Source organism: Galleria mellonella, unplaced genomic scaffold, assembly GCF_026898425.1.
Source record: "Galleria mellonella isolate WM207_F2 unplaced genomic scaffold, CSIRO_AGI_GalMel_v1 utg63, whole genome shotgun sequence".
NCBI classification, from domain to species: Eukaryota; Metazoa; Arthropoda; class Insecta; order Lepidoptera; family Pyralidae; genus Galleria; species Galleria mellonella.
Window position 1 is genome coordinate 12,608,339 of NW_026442130.1, and position 21,415 is coordinate 12,629,753.

General features: G+C 34.2%; 1 protein-coding gene across 2 annotated transcripts in view; it reads right to left on the reverse strand.

Annotated features, from left to right (window-relative positions):
• Nucleotides 1-21,415, reverse strand: part of LOC113521732 (phospholipid phosphatase 2-like) — a 105,722-nt gene that overhangs the window by 83,437 nt on the left and 870 nt on the right. The window contains exon 1 of one of the 2 annotated variants that reach the window (XM_031909758.2): nt 4,252-4,565. The exons of the other annotated variant lie outside the window; for it this stretch is intronic. The gene's annotated coding sequence lies outside the window, so the exon portion shown is untranslated. Of the gene's footprint in view, nt 1-4,251; nt 4,566-21,415 lie in introns of those variants that run through there. 2 annotated transcript variants of the gene reach the window in all.

A 21,415-nucleotide genomic window follows, 5' to 3' on the forward strand; every position in this document is an offset into this window, starting at 1 on the left:
ACTCGAGCGTGGCACTGTGTGGCCACTTGACGTTACTATCAGGCCAGAATTTGATGGACATTAACACTAATTGGGCCATGCTGCGTTACTTTAGTTGCACTCATAAATTGTGTTAACGCAATTTTATGGGCAGAGTATTTTTTTGTCGTGCATCAAGTTCATAAAACATTTTATGCTGCAATTTGTTTTGTTGTGAAAATACTTATTTATCTTATTTTTTTTTTTATACAACTTAGAATGGCAAACAAACTGACGGCCCACCTGATGGAAAGTGGTAACCGTCGCCTATAGACATGAGCAGAACCATGGACATAACAGTATACTGTTTCGCCTATGATACTCCCCATGCGTTGCCATTCCTGAGGACTCAGATGTTATTCCTCTGTACCCTGTAAATTCACGTCATATTCCACTCTTCAAACCGAAACACAGCCATGCAAACACAACTGCTTCACGGTAGAAACACGAATGGGACAGAGGTACTCAAGCAATCGACTTTTGTACAAAGTCTCCCTCTGGTAAATTATCTATACTAGTGGTCGCACAGTAGTCGAAATTTGACCATAACGTGTATTGTAATAAATGAATTTATTATGGTTATGTTTGACATTCGGTAAGACTATAGACAAATAATATTAAAAACAAACAATATAAATCTATTTTTAATTTGACCACAGACTTTAACCATAAACAAAAGAGTATATATGCGTGTGTGCGTGTGTGTGTGTTTTTTTTACAACACAGGGGGCAAACGAGCATGCAGCTCACCTGATGGTAGGTGACTACTGCCGCCCATGATCACCCACAACACTAACGGCATTGCAGGTGTGCTGCCGGCCTTTTAAAAAGGAATATGCTCTTTTCTTGAAGGTTATGTTGTCGTATCGTATCAAATACATGGCAGTTTGAGGGAAAGAGATTGTTGTAATGCGGTTGTAAGTCCCATTGCTAGAAATATACCCTGTCAGGTCCTCCGACCTCCACGTGGTCCCCCCTGGAAACCGTCGTGGTGAATTCTAGAGAAAAACTAGAAACTCTATGTCTAAACTTTTCCGATTAAAAAAGAAACAATAGAATCAATTGGCAAAGATAACGTGTTACATAAAAAAAAAAGAAATAAATACATTTTAGATGAAATCTCTTTTTTTGAAGTCGATTAAAGAGTCTTCGGTACCGTATTATGCGTTAGACTAGTCAAGGAAATGGACGAAATAAGGGACTCGCCAATTGTTTCCGTCCGATTATTATGTATGGAATTAGCATGAAGAAAGATAGATAATAAAATAAACAGAGAATCGAACCCACTATACGTATAGATAAAATAATAAACTCTGTACCTACGTTAAAGAAGCAAAGCGTAGTATTGCATAGTGATTTCCAATTCGTTATGGTTTGTTTTATAGTTTTATTGTCCGGAACACGTGCTTAATCTTATGATCACGTTTATATGAAAAATGCAGTTGTTTTTTTTTAAATTTTAACCGACTTAGAAAACGGAGGTTCTCAATTTGAACTTACCTTTTTAATACTTTTGTCTGTATGTTACGTAATATGTTTGTCTCAACTTTGAATCAACTCTGATGATCATCATTATAATCATTATCATCATAATCATCATCATCACAACTTATATAATGTACACTGTTGAATATAGGTCTCCCCCATATTACGCCAAAAAGTACTTACGATCTTGCACCACTTGCATCCAGCGACATGCATTCAGCGATTATAAAGAGGAAAGATTTGATTGTTTGTTTGTAATGAATAAACTCAAAAACTAATCGATCAATATAATTACACTTATTATTTCATAATATGTTAAATTAATAAATGTTCTCTCTCTCTCTTTTCATTTAAAAGTTTCCTCTTGTCGGTGCAACTAATTCATGCATCTTCTTCCAGCCAGCTCTATCCCAGGCCATATCCTTGACTTCCCTATACGACATGACACATAATATTTCTTTTTTTTTGTCCCATGTAAAACAAGCTACAAACAACAACTGGCAAACAAGCATACGGCCCACCTGATGGTAAGCGGTTACCGTAGCCTACGAACGCCTGCAATACCAGGTCTTACGCGCGCGTTGCCGACCCTGAAGAAACCTCTTTACCCCCCTTTTGAAGAACCCATGCTGTAGTCTCTTGGGAAAACCTCCGCAGGGAGCTCTTTCCATAACCTGAGTGTTCGTGGGAGAAAACATCTCTGAAACCACGTTGTACGCGACCATTTAGGCTGTAAGGTATGAGGGTGAACTGCCTGTCGATTGCGAGCCGTGTGATGATAGAAAGTGGCCGTAGGCATCATATTGAATAATTCCTCTGAGCACAAACCGTTGTATAAGCGGTAAAACTATAAGATATATATATATATATATCTTATAGTTTTGGTCTTATATGTATATATATATATATATATATAGAATACTTCGACAATATAAAATACTGTTTGGATTAAACACGGGTTTTTTTACGTGGGTGCAGTGGTATGTGTTGATTCCGAGTTGATTCGAGAAAAAAAAATACCATTTCTTTACACGTTAATCATTACAGCTGATCATAATCAACGGTTCCGTATAATTAATGGGCGGTTTATTGTAATAAATCTAAAATTATATTCAGTTTTGAAGTAGTTAACACTTAGACGTGTTAGTAAATTATTATTGAACTATCAGCATTCAAATTATATTGATCGTGTATGGCCTTTTTTGTGGCAGTTCAATCTTTGTTTTTTTGAGAGAGCTCGAAAAATTTATAATCGATCGGGAAGAAAGGTTCTCGAATGGCAACTCCGTACGGGCAAACGCAATATAGGACGACCCTCCCTACTAGATGGAGGGACGATCTCAAATGCATTGCAGTGAGTCAGTGGTGCAAGTGGCTCAGTACCGTTCCATATGGCAGTCTATGGGGGAAGGCTATGTTCAACAGTGGATAGATAACATCTGATGTGATGATATGATGATTTATGTATTACGCGTAGGTAATTAACTATATTAAACTGATAAAATGTAATAATTAACGTCACTCGCGGAACTACACGATTGTCATTCAAAATGTCCGTTACGTTTCTTTATCTATGGCGCGGTAGGTGTTGGCCGGGGTCAAGGCGCGCGATAAGGTGAATGAAGCTCAAATAAACACTGCACTCCGATACAGTGTTGCCAGATTGGCTATTTTTTTCGCAATTTTTGGTATTTTTTTTTTATGTTGTATACATTTTGGAGAAATTAAATTATTGTATAGAGAGTTTTGTGGGTAATATTTTTAATATTTTTGATATTTGTAAATAAAATAAAGTACCACTGAATAATATATAAAATAAAATTAAAAAGTGATATTAACGCAGAGATCGGCGATTTCTTTTCATTATTCACGTAGTACGCTTCTCATATCATGTACATAAAATAACTTTTAAAAATTAATTAGCTAGTATTTTTATTTAATTGCATCTAAACATGTGCAATTACTTAAACAATTATCTTCATCTACAATACAATTGAGAAAAAAAGATTATCGAAACGACAATAATAATCCTTTAGTAAAATCGGACAAAAGTGAAGAAATCGTATTAAATTATGAAAAAATATTTTTTAAATTTCATAACAAAAAAAGCATCTGGCAATGCTGCTCTGATATCAAATTATTTTTATGTGTCCAACGGCGGCAGGTCAATAAGATGCTTTATCTAAGAGGCCATTTTCTTTCTCCATAAATCAAATCGTAAAATTGTGCCAATTCACAGCGGAAGTGCGGGTCGTTGACATAAATGTTCCTTTTTTAAATTAGTTTATAGAATTAGATTTAAAACAATTTTTTAATTTTTACAATGTGTTTTTTTTTTTAATCTTTTTTTGTTATTCTTTAGCCTTATAGTTTTAAAAGTAAAATTTAAATAAAATAGATAATATTTTTCGGTACTATAATATTTTAAATGAACTGATTAAATAACTAATTAAACAATTGAAGCCACTTTATTTACACATGCGCAGAATCTTTAACTGTCATTATAAATGCATAATAGAATGAATCATTGTATTAAAGTTCGTTGAAGTGTAGATCATTAGATATGATAAAAGTACTTAATAATAATTATCAAATAATTTATCATTGCGACACATATAAAAAAATATTTAAATAACTTTATTTTTATAAATTTAATTGAAAAAATAAGTTATGCACAAAACTAACTTCATTAAAAAAAGTTTTTCACATTTTAATAATTCGTTATTATAAGTACTAATAGTGACTTACCAAAAATGCCCAATTCTATCGGCTTTCTAGCCGTGAAAATAAAAGCGCTGCGCACACAACTTTGGGCATTATTTTAAAATCCAATTTGAAAATAATGTTAATACCACTTCACAAGCACTAGCACAATAATACAAAAATAGAATAAAACTATTCTTCCGAAAAATTGCGTATTCGGTCGAAAATATAAACTTGTAAGAAAATTTTGTATTTCGAAAATCGAACGTTAATTCGCGTATTTGAAATTAGTAGCGCGGGATCGTGGATGCGTTAGTAAACCGCGCCGTGCAATCGCCGACTGGCTTGTCGGATTTGGCGTTCTCAACTCGAGCACTCTGCTGATGCGTTGTAGTTGTGATTCTCACACGGGAGCTGGGAGTTATCGAGAATGAAAAAATTAGAGGTACATGCGTACCTAGTCTCTAGATTATGCCGGTGGTAACGGATGTAAATATTTACCTATGTCAATTGTCGTTCTGAAATTACAGTAAATTTAAGTTTTAAACTGTAATTTCTGGACGTTTTAATTAAGTGGTAGTACTTATAAGAACTAATTAAAGATCCACTGCTAGACACAGGTCTAACAGGGTAGATAACTAGAATCAATATATGACGTTAAGGCTGTCTAGGATTAGGAGTATACTGAAAAAGGAAAACAATAAACTTAATACAGCAATATGCCAAAAAAAGTTAGCAAAGAGTTCGCTACAACACGAATACTAAATTTGTTCCTTTTATTTGTTAACAAAAATAATATTTTTATGTATGCCATCTATTACTTAATATTAACTTGATTGTATTTGTACATTGTTAGTGTTATTTTGAGCTTCTCATTTTAACACAACTATTCGTTAACAGGTGGTGCTATATTGCTGCTACTCGTTCAGAGATGGCGCTAGTTGTTCTGTTAATTATTTTATATACAGAGCACGTTCTCAATATTGAAGTTGATAGCGAATTTATTATATTTTTTTTTAGAATATATAATTGATTCAAAATGTAAATTTTATTGTTATTACTGCTAACTGCATAAATATACTTATAAAAAAAATCATAAATTTATACAACTCGAATGATAAATAAAACTTAGAGTATGCACATACATACACAGTATAAGATGCCGTCTGTCCATAAATAGGTAGCAGTTATTACTTATAAATAATATTAATAAATTTATATTATATATTTAGATGCTATTGTGGTTTCGTTGAGTCAACTAACTGATAATACACATATGTACCTAATTCTGAAATAACTTATTTGTATATAATTACTTGGTATTTGGCTTTGAGTAACATTATAGAAAAGGATGAAAAGATATTGCTAGTAATGAGATTCAGTATAATATACTCTATCTCTCTCTCTCTCTCTCTCCACGCGATCTTCTGGAAATGATGGTTATTTTTTGAATGGATGAAAATGGAATGATAACCCCGTCTGTATTATTGGCATATCAGCAGATCAGCAGAAATATCATTCCATTAAAATACCCGTTAAAAAAAAAACAAATTATATAGCGTCATCTAAGCTTCGTTCGAAACTAATCTGACCTTGTTATAAGGTACTAGGCAGTTTATACGTATGCTTATATGAGCGTATATACTCTATATGAGCTCCCTGCCGAGGTTTTCCTAAGAGACTACAGCATGGGGTTCTTTAAAAGGGGAGTAAAGAGGTTTCTTCAGGGTCGGCAATGCACGGGTAGTGCCTCTGGTATTGCAGACGTTCATAGGCTACGGTAACCACTTACCATCAGGTGGGCCGTATGCTTGTTTGCCACCTTAGTGGTATAAATAAAAAACACTTTTTTTAGTAAACCCCTTTTTAAAAAAAAAAAAATTCCCACAGCGATAGAAATGGACAAATTCATAAACACAAACGTTTCTATTGTATGTGTTTATGGTATTGACCCGGAGACCATAGGAAATTGAGCAGTTAAACTGTTTTACCAACGTCTATCGTAACATTATGTAGTCATATCATACCAGCTGTTAACTGTCCACTATTGAACATAGGTTTCCCCCATAAAAGGGGGATTTTGCCAATAGTTGCCACGCTTTGCAGATAGGTTAGCAACCGCAGTTAACTTTTGGAGATGTTTTAAGAGGGACGTTGCTGCCCATTCCTCGACCATTAAGCACCCTTAGTCGCCTGAAGGAATGGAAGGAGCGGTCCATTCTATGCCGGGGCAACAAGACTATTATGTAGATATCATTTTTAAATTTTATTGACAAAAGGAATCGAACTCAGTACTGAGACACAAAGTTCTAGGGATTGTTATTTAAGAAAACATGAAGTTAGTTATTAATGGAGACTAAAGGCCCCATTGTTAGCAATATTACCTATTAGGCTGTCTTCCTGATATGATATGTGGTGTCCACCGTAGGTGTTAATTCAGTTGGGCCATAGCGAAGAATTCCTTAGTTATTAAATACGATGGTATCGCTTGAAAGTGATTCTAACTGAGTAATGATTGTTGACATTAATGAGTAAGACAGAATGAAGGAAATAAATTTATTTATTAATAAATAAATTAATATATTTATTTATTTATAAACTTTATTTATATACAAACTTTAATGCACAGTGTAAATTTATGTACATTTAGCGGACTTAACACCGTACGGTGTTCTCTACCAGTCAACGATTGGACAAACAGAGAAATAAGTAGAAATAAATAAGTAAGTAAATAAATTTAATGTTTATTTTAAACTTGTGCATTGTTTATACATATTTTAAATTTACGATCTGGTCTTAAAATGACGCGATTGAAAGTAAATAGTACCTACGTATGTAGGTACTATTTACTATTTATTTACTATTTACGGTAATAAAAATCAGGTATGTATATACCTGATTTTTATTACCGTCGTTTCCATGTGGGTTACACCACGTCGCGGTTACGACAGGAGTAAAGTGAATTTAAAATTTAATATTACATTCTTTATGCAACTTAGAATGTCAAACAAGCTGACGGTCTACTTGATGGAAAGTGGTAACTGTCGCCTACCAGTACCATGGACATATCAAAGAGTACTTTGTGTAAGTTGCCACTTCTGACGACGAAAGTTTTTTTCTAATAGATGATTATAAAATGGTAAACCCACTACACAACAATCATCAGAGGGAGACTTTGTACAAAAGTCGATTGCTTGGGTACCTCTGTCCCATTCGTGTTTCAACCGTGAAGCAGTTGTGTTTGCATGGCTGTGTTTCGGTTTGAAGGGTGGGATATGGCGTAAATTTACTGGGTACGGAGGAACAACATCCGAGTCCTCAGGAATGGCAACGCATGTGGGGTATCATGGGCGAAACAGTACACTCTGTTATGTCCATGGTACTGCTCATGTCTATAGGCGACGGTTACCACTCCGTTAGCTTACCAGTCCGGTGGGCCGTTAGCTTGTTTGTCATTCTAAGTTGTATAAAAAAAAATCCCGTCTGTGCTACCAGTATACGCTTGCGGGGACGAGACGAGAATGAGAAGGCAGGTCAGTCAGCCCATCGTAATTAATACACCTGGAATTCAGCACAATTGTTTCCAGGGGAGACCATGTGGAGGTCGACCTGATAGGATATATTGCTAGCAATGTAACTGGTAATCCGTATTACTAACAATCCCAGTAACTTCATTGTCATATCACACTCTTCAAACTGAAACACAATTTTTTTGAGATAGGGCAATATTAACATATATTCTTTATTGCACTTGTAAGTTACATATAAAATAATGCATTTATAAATGTTGTGAGCAAGGGTGGACTTATCTCTGGCAGAGATCTCTTCCAGTCAACCCAGTCTCTGACAGAGATCTCTTCCAATCAACCCAATACAGTGAGAAGGCATGTCGTTAGCGGGCAGCTGAAGTGCTACAACTATTAATACATAAACAAATATACAGTTAAATAAAATATTAAAATATATAATAAAATATGAAATCACGTTTGTAAATCTTTACATAGTTTTTTTTTTTATTTATCAATTTAATCCGTTGTGATTCACATTAGGTTACTAGGTACAGAAATATTGAGATGATTTCTCGCGATGAGTAAGCCATTGTAATATTTGATAGTCGGCGCCGGTCGTCACTGATTATTTTCTGAGAATTGTACTGTATTATTTGTGAATAAAAAATAAAATTTTTGGTGTTGCCTGTATAATAAAATGCAATACACGAGGACTGTACAGCCGTGTAGGTCCTGCCATAGAATAGGCCACCCCTTCCTTTCCCGTGGGTGTCGTAAAAGGCGACTAAGGGAGCTTATACTGGAGGGATGGACAGCAGCGTCCTTTTTAAAATATTAAAAGTCAAACTGCGGTTGCCAACCCGTCTGCCAAGCGCTGCAACTACTGGCAGTCCCCTTATGGGGGGAAAGGGATTGTTAGCAATGGAGATTGACAGTCCCATTGCTAGCAATATGCCCTATTAGGTCGACCTCCACGTGGTTCCCCCTGGAAACCATCGTGAACAATTCTTGTTGAATTCGTCACGATGGACTCACTGGCCTGCTTCATCCTCACCAATCATCCTTCACTGGTGTATACCGATAGCGCGGGTGGGGTTACCATTCCATTATCATCCATTAAAAAAAATACATGAGGAAGACTTTATACATTTATATCTATATCTTTTATCTTCGGTCCATTAAGCAGCTATACTTGCATGGTTGTGTTTCAGTTTGAAGGCTGGGATATGGCAGTGGAATTCAGCTGCCATATCCCAGCCTTCAAACTGACAGCCTTCAACAAAGTACGGAGGCATAATAACGTAGTCCAGAGGAATGGAAAAGTAAGAGTGTTTTTTTTTTTATTAGATGACAATGGAACGGTAACCCCACCCGCGCTATCGCTGTACGCGGAGAAACAGTAAGGAATGATAGGTGAGGATAAAAATAGGTCTATAAGCACAGGAGGGATTACCATTCCATTATTATCAATTAACTACATGGGACAGATAAAGGGAACACTAGGCGTCATGTCGTATAGGGAGATAAAGGATATGGCCTGGGATAGAGCTGGCTGGAGGAAGATGCATGAATTAGTTGCACCGACAAGAGGAAACTCTTAAATGAAAAGAAGATTATCAAATATAATATAAAAAAAATCTAACGAGTACTACACGTATATTAAAGTGTTTGTAAGCGTGTTCAAAATTAACCTTTTTATATATTGACAATTGTAGTTTTTTATCACTTATTATGTATATAAAATGTGCTGGTTCTTGTTGTATATAGGTATTATTTATTATTTATATTAATTGTAAAATAAAATTACCGTCTGTTGACTTGAAGTATATAATGTATTTTTTTGTTCTATTACAATTGTTTATAAATATTCTTTTTTATAAAAAACTACAATTGTCAATATATAAAAAGGTTAATTTTGAACAAAGCGTATTACGAGCTACTAACTTTATACTTATTAAGTATTTATAAATTTTTAATTTATGCATCAGACGAAGATGTAATCAACGACAAGGCTTCGTGGCTACCGTATATATACCAACATGCAATGCGACTTGACTCAACGTCGTAAATATGGAAAATTTGCATATATTAATTATATTCCAAACAGTTATTAATTGTTTATGTACATGGTATACGTTATTTGTTTCTGTTTAGATTCAAAATAATTGTGGAAAATAATTTGACTCATTCATTGATAGGACTCCAAATGGTCAACTAAACACATTGACTCGACATTACCTAATACACACAACATACAAAATACAATAGCAGAGAAAATATCTAAATACACCGAACTTCAATACGAAATCACCCGACTTTGGAATTTACAAAAAGTGACAACAGTTCCAATAGTACTGTCCACGACAGGTGTAATACCGAAACAACTGCATCACGCGATAAATACTCTAAAGTTACCACCCAATATTTACCATCAATTACAGAAAGCCGTAATCCTAAATACATGCCGAATTGTCAGGAAGTTTCTGCAAATTGGACTAGACGTTCCTGGTACATCTACAGGTTAACATAATGTTACAAACAGATTACCAGACAAATTACATTTATACAAAAAACATAGCCCACAGTTATGCACTTGGCTTAGGCCCGTGTACACCAGTAAAACCGGTTTTAAGCCGAGATATCGTAAATTTAAAATAAAAATAATAATAAGAATATATTTATTTATGTCTCCTCACAAACGACTTAAATTTACACATAGGTATTTAGGATATAATATGGAACTCTGCTGTGAGAAGCTGGTGTCTGTAATAGGTTAATACCTGTAGTACAGATCACCAGGCCCCCAAGCGATATGTGTTTAAATAATAATTAAACAAAATGCATTCCACTGAAATTACACAATTCAAAAATGAAAATAAAAAACAATAATTAATAGTAGGTGATAAAAAAGAAGATAGATATAGTAATAACGTACTACAATTTAAATATAATACTGTGAATTTTAAAGCTAACAGAGAAAAAGTGTCAGAAAAAACATTGTTAAAAAATTATAAAAGAAAAAGAATATAAACATAAAATATATAAAAAAAGGTCGTCTGACTAAGTTGCCAGCAACAAATGGAATGATGGCTGGGTATTTATTATTATTGAAAGACTGGCTTTATCAGGCAGTAAAAGCTGTGACACTGCGATCTTTTCATGATATTTTGGGCTCGCTATTTTTTAAAATTTACTGCTAATTCCTTTCAATGATAGGAATTTTAAGATGTTTTTTTGTAGCAATTTTTTTATCTCCTCAGGATATAAAGTGTAGCGTAGTTTAGCAAAGAAGATATTTTTTATTATTATTACTATTTCGAGACGTTAATTGTACACCGCTGGACATAAATCTTCCTCATAAGGGGAGTTTTTCCAGTAGTTGCCACGCTTAACAGGAAATTATGCTTTTAGAGATGTTTTGAGAAGGTCGCTGCTGCCCATCTCTCGTGCTTCCTCAGTCGCCTCTTACGACACCTACGGGAAAGGAAAGGGTGGTCCATTCCATGCGAGGGCACACATAGCGATGGAAAGGACATATATCGTATCTTAATTCGCTATATTTCATGAGAAAATTTGTTTAATTTCGTGTATTTAAGTTATTCGTTATTCATCATCATTCCAGCCATTATCCGTCTACAGCTGGACATAAGCCTCCCCCATAGACTGCCATAAGGAACGGTCCTGAGCCACCTGCATTCACTGACGTACACATCTATTCGTTATTATTACAAGAAAAATGTTTTACTTATATAAAGGAAACTCCAAGTTAGACTAGGCTGTATGAGTTGCGTTCCGCTGCCTGTTTTCATAATTAGAATAAATATGAGAAAAAGAAATCTTGACGCATCGTGGCTGTTTTTTTTTTCGTAGGTAAAGACTACGCGCGGCCTTCAAGGCTGCGATTAAATTAGCGTATCTTATAAAATATTATATCTATTTATATTATATCTGCCGCAGTTTTACAACGTGCACTTATGAAAGATATAGTCTAAATAATTTAAGATTAAAAAAAAACAGACTTAGTGTACTAAAATTGGTGAAGACATAGACATACAAAAATGTATTGTCGAATTATTTGTAATACCTTTTTGAAATCGTTTGAATGCCTACTCATTTATTTATTACATACATACATATCTGTCACGCCTGTCTCCCATTAGGGTAGGCAGAAACAATGGAAAGCCAAATGCTTCGATTCAAACAAACCTCTTTCGCTTCTTCCACATTCATCAATCTTTTCATACACGCTCGCCGGTTACGGGTACTTTTAATTTGGCCCTTCTTCAGCACGTCGTCTACTTGGTCAACATACGTCCGTCTAGGGCGGCCTCTACCGGTCATTTATTTATTAACACATAAATATGGCTGTAGCCATGTCTAATATGTCCATAAATATGTCAAACTGGTCGATCCAATTAATAGCTCAGTAGTTTAACAAGTAAATAACGATGTTCATACTTGGTTATGAATAAAAATAAAATATGGCACGACTTTATAATATGATTTTCTAAGATGTTGAAACTGTGATATAAAACTACATAGAGAAAGTGTCTAGAGAGCTGTCCCACACGTCTAGATTGCGTTTGGTCATGGTATAATAAAAATATTGCTACTTATGAGTAGTATGTAATATAGCTATATAATCTATTCAGACATACATATATATTTACATACATAGTTTCCTATATATATATATATACATCTCTGGTCACATAGCTCGAAGAACCGACAACCGATGGGGAAGAAAGGTTCTTGAGTGGAGACCACGTTCGGGTGAGTCCAATTTAGGACTACCCCCACTAGATGGAGTGACGACCTGAAATGCCTTGCAGGGAGTCAGTGGATGCAGGTGCCCGTTTTTCTCGAAGTATTTGTATGGAGACACTCTATCTTTATAATCTAAGAGATATATATATATATATATATATATATATATATATATATATATATATATATATATATATATATATATATATATATATATATATATATATATATTATATGTATATATTAATATATAAATATAATAAATCTGTAGAGAGGTGAGAGAGGGGGTTATTAGTGATCGATACTGATGCCAAAAATGCAATCAGTAAAATTTTTGTCCGTCTGTCTGTATGTTCGTTATAGAAACAAGAACTACTCGACGGATTTTAATGAAACTTCATACATTTATTCTTCATACTCCTGGGCAGGTTATAGTATACTTTTTATCACACACATAATAGTAACAGAGCAGTGAAGGGAAATGTTGGGAAAACGGGAGAAGTTACTCCATTTTGAAGCTTCCGTCGCGTGTGCAACCTTAATAACCACTTTTTGAAATGTAAAAATGTCCACCCGTGCGAAGCCGGGACGGGCCACTAGTTGTAAATAAAAATGCCGTCTGTTGACTTGATGCAATATATATTTTGTTATAATTAATTTGTTTTTCAATTCTCTTTTTTTTATAAAAAAAACGACATCTATCAGTGTATGTAAAACGGTTCGTTTTGCACAGACAGTTAAAATAAATAAATAAATAAATATATACGGACAAATCACACAGATTGAGCTGGCCCCAAAGTAAGTTCGAGACTTGTGTTATGGGATACTAACTCAACGATACTATATTTATAATAGATACATATATACATAAACATCCAAGACCCAGGACAATCAGGAAACGATCGGTTTCCATCATGACCTGGCCAGGGATCGAACCCGGGGCCTCCACGTCGCAGGCAGGCGTGTTTAACGCTGCGCCACGGAGGACGCTGTTATGATGGTAATATAAGAATCTTTAAGAGATCAGTAGACTGGCAAACAAGACGTAAATAACGTATATTTGCTAGATTTGTTTGGTTTACGACCTGTTTGGTGGCTTTAAACACATAGATAAAGCAAGTAGTATCTTAATATTTGTATATACTGATACAGTAATGCAAATATGAACTGTTGTAACACAGAAAGTCTCACATGACGTATTATTTTCCTTCACGCTAGCGTCAGCTTGTTTGCAATTCTCAGTTGCAAACAATGCTATCATTTTTCATAATTGATGAAACTGATTTCTTGTTGCTTAGAAGAAATTTATCAGATATTTTTTTATGAGTTTAATCAACCATGAATTCAACGATTAATTCGTTTGTGAGATAAATTTTATTTGTTCAACAGTAATCTTGCAGCATTTTTATTGATAGATAAAATATCAAATATGACGTTTGAAAATTATCAGTATAAGTCTGAAATTTGAGAAATTTTTAGTTATATACTTTTGTACTAATTATACTGTATGTGTTTATTTTATTCTGTGACCAAATATTTGGAGAGCGTCTACCATGATGTCGTTATCATTAATATAAATTATTATATTTTATATTAAATTATATTATATATTAATATAATTATATTATATTATATTAAATTTTGAGAATATTACGTATATGGTGTCCTTGAAACTGTAGTTGCAGTCGATTTAACTCAAGCTCAAGCAAGCAACTCGGCTTTGCATTTTTTTTATATATATATACATATATTTTTTATACATACATTATATATACATACACAGCCTATATTACCTGCTAATAAAGTAACTTTCTATAGTTAAAAATTGTTTATAGTCTTGGCGTGAATTTACTGGGTACAGAGGAATAACACCTGAATCCTCAGGAATGGCAACGCATGGGGTGTATCATGGACGAAACACTATACTCTGTTATGTCCATGGTACTGCTCATGTCTAAAGGCGACGATTACCACTTTCCATCAGGTGGGCCGTCAGCTTGCTTGCCATTCTAAGTAGTATAAAAAAAGTCTATTAAGTATTTTTTTAGTTTATCTATACTAAAGTTATAAAGAGGAAAGATTAGTATTTTTGTATGTTTGTAACAAACAACACAAAAGTCCTTCACCATTAGAATACTACATTATCCCTAAGTAAAATAGGCTATTGATTATTGTCGAAAACTTTATCTACTCGTGTGAAGCTGTCGTTTGGATCGTTGTCGAAAATTTTATCTGCCTATGTGAAGCTGTCGGTTGGATCGCTAGTCTCATCATCATCATCATCATCATATCAGCCTTTAACTCTTCACCGCTGAACATAAGCCTCTCCCTAGGGGGGCTTACAAGTAGTTGCCACGCTTGGCAGGCGGATTGGCAACCGCAATTAGGCTTTGAAGATGTTTTAAGCGGTACGTTCCTGCCCATCCCTCGCCCTCTCTTAGTCGCCTCTTACGACACTCACGGGAGAGGAAGGGGTGGCCTATTCTATGCCGGGATCATACGGGTATAATATACGAGAAAAATCGCTAGTCAATCATTTAACAATCCAAATAAATGCTATCACCAAAGGGAGACTTTGTACAAAAGTCGATTGCTTGGGCACCTCTGTCTCATTCGTGTTTCTACCGTGAAGCAGTTGTGTTTGCATGGCTGTGTTTCGGTTTGAAGGGTGGGATATGGCGTGAATTTACTGGGTACAGAGGAATAACACCTGAGTCCTCAGGAATGGCAACGCATGGGGGGTATCATAGGTGTAACAGTATACTCTGTTATGTCCATGGTACTGCTCATGTCTATAGGCGACGGTTACTACTTTCCATCAGGTGGACCGTCAGCTTGTTTGCCATTCTAAGTTGTATAAAAAAAAATTACCTTAGCAAGAAACGTAGTAAAAAGTAAATCAAATAACTATTTTGTACGTTTTTGAAATTCGAATAAAAAAAAAACATAAAGAAGTAGGAACACGCTGTTTATGCCAACAGTCCTATAACAACCAGTTCATGGTAGGTAGTGGACAACAAAGGAACATAATTCAAAGTAGATTGACCAACAACAATGGTCTGGGGATCGGATTGCTCGTTTGACAGGAAACTGAACATTGACCTGTGTTCTGATTATTCTCACTTTAATGAATGAATGAATGAATGAGTATACTTTATTTGCATTATACAATATAGGAAATAAACAAGACAATTTACAAACATAACGATACAATTGTATAAGTACAGTAAGGCGTTAATATATTTATATGTTATATATAATAAGTTAATATGTTTTATTGTTTGTAGTTTTTTATTTTGTGATACCAAGAATGGCAAACAAGCTGTTATTATTATTTTCACGTACCCTCAAATGGGTTAAAGCTGAAAATCAGTGTTTTGTCCCTTGAACAATGTTACACGCTGAGCTTCGACCTTTTTGTATTGCTGCAGATCACACATAATAACACAATTTTATAAATCTTATGTTGTTTTATGTATTATCTATTCTTATGTACATGTTGTGTGTGATTAGTAACAAACAAATAAACGATATATCTATCTATCTATCTATTTTATTATTATTATATCATTAATTGTTCAATGCTGAGCACAGACTTCCCCTAGGGGGTTCTGCAAGTACTTGCTCGCTTAGCGAGCGGGTTGGCAACCGCAGTTAGGCTTCAGAGATGTTTTAAAAGGGACGCTGCTGTTGATCCCTCGATTGTTAAGTTCCCTTAGTCGCTTTTTACGATACATACGGGAATGAAAGGGGTGGCCCGTTCTATGCCGGGACCACACGGTTAACAAGCAAATTTTTTATTCATGGTAGGCCCTCAGAATTCATCACGATGGGTCAACTGACTTGACTTCATCCTCACATATCATTCCTTACTGTTGCACCACCAGTCTGAACCGACAGCGGAGATAGGCTGGTGGACGTACTATATAAAGCACATTAATTAATCCATTCCTAAAAATTATTATTAGTATTCTGTCTAAAAAAATTTCTTTCCTAGAAAAAAAATTATATTACCAAATACTAAAAAAAAAAATGCTTGTAGAAAGAATAACTGTTTCTCTATCAGCGAAGCGACACTGTATAATATTTGGCACGTACATATTTTGTACTGTGTTGTACTGCCTTAAAAAATAAAAAACAAAAATTTTATTGAACCTAATCTGTTTGCGCTTGAAGCTGAGAAGTTCATGACAAAATAAAATACTTGTCCGTGCCTCAAGTTTTATAATAAATTAAATAATACAAAGGTGCGTGTAATCTTAGCCGTTAACAAATTTTGAATATTTGACCTTCTAACGGTTGAACGGTCTATGTCTATGGTTCTAATATTGCAAGTGCGAAAAATTTTACTTTTTATTAAAACTCCTATAATGCTTTGACTTGAACATAATCTAAAATACTAGTTGTTTGTATCTACGGTATTTTTAACTGAAGAATTTGATGATTAACTAAATTATTATTGTATAAATTATTTTCTTGTTTTTTTCCTCTTATTATGGCGTTATCGGATTTATATTTAAGTGGTCTCTTGGTGCCAATGGCTTTGTGGTCAGCCAGTATTTAATTATTTATTAGCTGTCTCCTGCGGCTCTGCCTGTGTTAATATATATATATATATATATATATATATATATATATATATATATATATATATATATATACATATACATATATATATATTAACACAGGCATATAATTAATTAACACATATATTAATTATTATGTGTATATATTAATTAATTAAAGTATAGATTAATGAGCATGAAAGCAGGTCAGTTACCCCATCCTGACGAATTCAATTAGAATTAGCCACGATGGTTTCCAGGAGGAACCGCGTGGAGGTCAATCTGACAGGGTATATTGCTAGTAATGGGGCTATTTGACCCCATTACTAACAATCCCTTTCCCCCCTAGTGGATGATAATTGGAATGGTATCCCTGTCTGCGCTAACGGTTTGCACGGGCGGGCTACCAGTGAGGGATGATAGGTGAGAAAGAAGGGGTCGGTCAGTTAGCCCATTGTGATGAATACACCTGGAATTCAGCACGGTGGTATCCATGGGAGAACATGTGGAGGTCTACCTGACAGGGTATATTACTAGTAGTGGGACTGGTAGTTCGCATAACTAACAAACCCTTCCCCCCCCTCAGCATAGTTAGGTCATGAATATAATCTATATGATACGCAGCAGTAGAATAATTTTAAAATACCTTTAGCATGAAACGTTCGCTAAGGAATTCCCACTACAATAATCTTAAGAATTTCCCGCGAAGCCTTGACAGACTGTAGACATTTTTATGGTGAGTGTATATTCAAAAATAAACCTTAATCCTTTGATATAGAAAACACAATCAGCCTGTGAAATTACTAATAACAGCCAGGTAGATATAAACCAACCAATGTAAAATATCCTTTGAACCTTAAAAAATGATATGTCGTATGGACATTTTTATTTTGCCGTATAATTTTATCGTTTTAATGTATTGTATTTGTTACAAATGGTGGACAGCGGGATTTATTTATAATAGGCAGACGTTGTTGCATGCTTATTTCTTAGCTAGTTACTTTTTAATCTGTAAATTATTGATGCCAATTAATTTCTCTTTTTTCGTGAATAGGCATAGTAAATAAAATCTCATCTGAGAAATCAGTACAACGTGTGATAGGACTGTTTTTTTTTTATACACCTTAGCATGGCAAACTAGCTGACGGCCCACCTGATGGAAAGTGGTAACCGTCGCCTATAGACATGAGCAGTACCATGGACATAACAGAGTATACTGTTTCGCCCATGATACCCCCCATGCGTTGCCATTCCTGAGGACTCAGGTGTTATTCCTCTGTACCCTGTAAATTCACGCCATATCCCACCCTTCAAACCGAAACACAGCCATGCAAACACAACTGCTTCACGGTTGAAACACGAATGGGACAGAGGTATCCAAGCAATCGACTTTTGTACAAAGTCTCCCTAGATATACCAAAAGAAGGTAAAAGCCCATAAGAAAAAAAAACTATTGTAATATTTTTTATCAATAAAAACTTTACTCGTGGGAAGATATTATACTTTGTTACACGTCTCCCTTTAGTTTTTTTTTTCATTTCTAAATATTGCTAGAGATAAAATTTATTACTTGATCGTTTACGAGCTTTAGCTCTAAGAAAAATGTTATACATCTTTATGCAGGTAGCGACCGTTGAAAGGACCTTGACACTACCGGTTTGTATTGATGGTTGGAACAGGTATTACGTAGTTATACATATCTCCAATACCCTTATGTTTTTTGTTCAGGGTTCTGTACAAATGTAAGAAAAATCAATAATCCTACTGCCATTGGTGCAAAAAATGTTACACATAACCTCTTGTTTTTAAAATTAAAGTATAATTTTAGATTCTCGGAATGAGGAGTCTTTTTTTAATGGGTGATAATGGAATCACGCCTGTACTATCGATATACACTAGTAGGGCACCAGTGAGGGATTATAGGTGACGATCAAAGCAGGTCAGTTAGCCCATCGTGACGAATTCCACTAGAATGAACCACGATGGTTTCCAGGGGGAACCATGTGGAGATCAACCTGATAGGGTGTATTGGTGGGAATGGGTCAGTTAGATCTCATTACTAACAATCCCTTTCCCCCCCGGAATGTGGCATCACTTAAGGCGCATCATCGTTTGTCTCCTATATTAAAAAAAAAATCAGCTTCGAGCTCATATTATGTAGGTGAGTGTCCTATATGTCTATCTTACTCCAACATACACAAGTTGTTATATATTTTTTTACATTGCCATTTTAAATATTTCAAAATCTAGGCCATCGAGTGACCATAACCAACATAGATAAAACAACTTTTTTTTTCTGTTCTATAAAGCAGATTATAGCAACCGGTGATACGGTGGTTGCTTACCAAGTGGACAACAAAGATATGGTCGGTGAACATTATTCTAATGATTCATTGTATATTACGTACGTTAAGAGTACATATTACTCATTCATAAACTTGTGCACCACGGTTGCTATGAATATAACGTATAATAATAATAATAATAATGCAAAATGTACTAAGGAATGTCCAGACATTACATATTTTATTTATTTATTTATACTTTATTGTACACACTAGTAAAACATAACAAATATGACAGAGGCAAGCATATGTACAAAGGCGAGCTTAACTCTAAAGTATTTCTCCTTCTAGTAAACCCAAAGTGTACAATATTATGATAATTTTCAAGCAAGAACTAGACAAACTTAAGTTTATACATAACTAATTATATCATATTTCATATATATATGTATATATATATATATATATATATATATATATATATATATATGTGCCATATGTGCCGACACTAAATATGTGGGAGATATATTATAAATTATTAATTTGGATTATATTAAAAAGTTAAATTAAAAAATAAAAACAATCAAAACTCTTACGAATACGAGTATATTAAAAAAAAAACAATATAAATAGTAAATAATATGTAATATAATGTAATGACGCTTATATTAACGAATACTTTTATTTATATCTGAGTACAGACAAAATATGTTATTGTTTTTAAATAATTGAAAATGGTCATTTTCATTAATACATGTATATTAATTTATGAGCAACACGTATATACAATAATATATACGTGTTACAAATACGTGTAAAATACATACACACGCACGCACGCACGCGCGTACGCACGCACGCACGCACGCACACGCTACAGTTATTTGATTGTGGCTTGAAAGTAGTATACGCTAGCATAGTAGCGTATACTAGCTAATGCTAAGAAAAAAGGATAAAATAATAATAATAAATAACACCATCCAAAAGTTGGCTGGAAGAAATCGCTTTTAGCGATAAGGCCGCCCATTGTTTTCTCATTGTGATTATTTCTTGTAATTGTTTATATTTATAATAGGTTTACTGTTGTAATCTTTTGAAGAAAACAATAAAGAGTATCTATCTATCTAAAATAAACCCACTGCGACTCGATCAAAAACTGCTTAATCTGTACCTTTAGCCTAATAATAGTTTATTTTGATTTACATACTTCATGTTTTGATAAGAATTCAAAATACATTATTGCATACAAAAGAAATAAATAGTACTTCATTTGTAAACTAACTGATGAAGTTACATAATGAATAGTTATACAAAATAATTGCTGTCTTCATTAGAAAAAAAAACATATTTATCGGATAATACCCTATTTTTTTAAGAGACTGCAGCATGGAGTTCTTAAAAAAAAGGCTAAAGAAGTTCCTTCTCTACCTCTGATATGTTCCATAGGCTACAATAACTATTTCCCATCAGGCGGAACATAAGCTTGTTTGTTACTTTATTAAAATCTTCTTTTTCAGCTTATATTTAATCTTAGTTTTATTCAGGGTCTCGTGTTCCAGAATAAAATGAGCCACACCTTCCTTTCCCGTGGATGTCGACGACTAAGTGAATTTAATGGTCGAGGAATCGGCAGCAGCGTCACACTTTAAACATCATTAAAGTTAAACTGCGGTTGCCAACCTTCCTGCCAATTGTGACAACTACTGGCAAAACGCCCCTTTTAGGGGAGGCCTATGTTTGATAATGAACAGTTAAAAAGTTTATGCTATTTTTTTTAGTTTGCTCAATCATGAATTTCTATATAAGTCAAGTTATCGAGTCTTAATGTTATGAAAAACAACACCTCCTTCAATTGTGACGACATAACAAGCAATTAACCATACTAGAAACCCTTACATTATATATAAACCATGTTAATTGTAAGAAGAATTGTCAATATTCATGACATATAAACAAAAAACACAAATGTATTAATATTCTTCTTTATTATAAAGTCTTTGACATTGTTAAACACAGAGCATTTAGCTCGATGCGAGTGTCAGGTTACTGAACCCATAGAATAAAAATAACTAAAACGTGACAT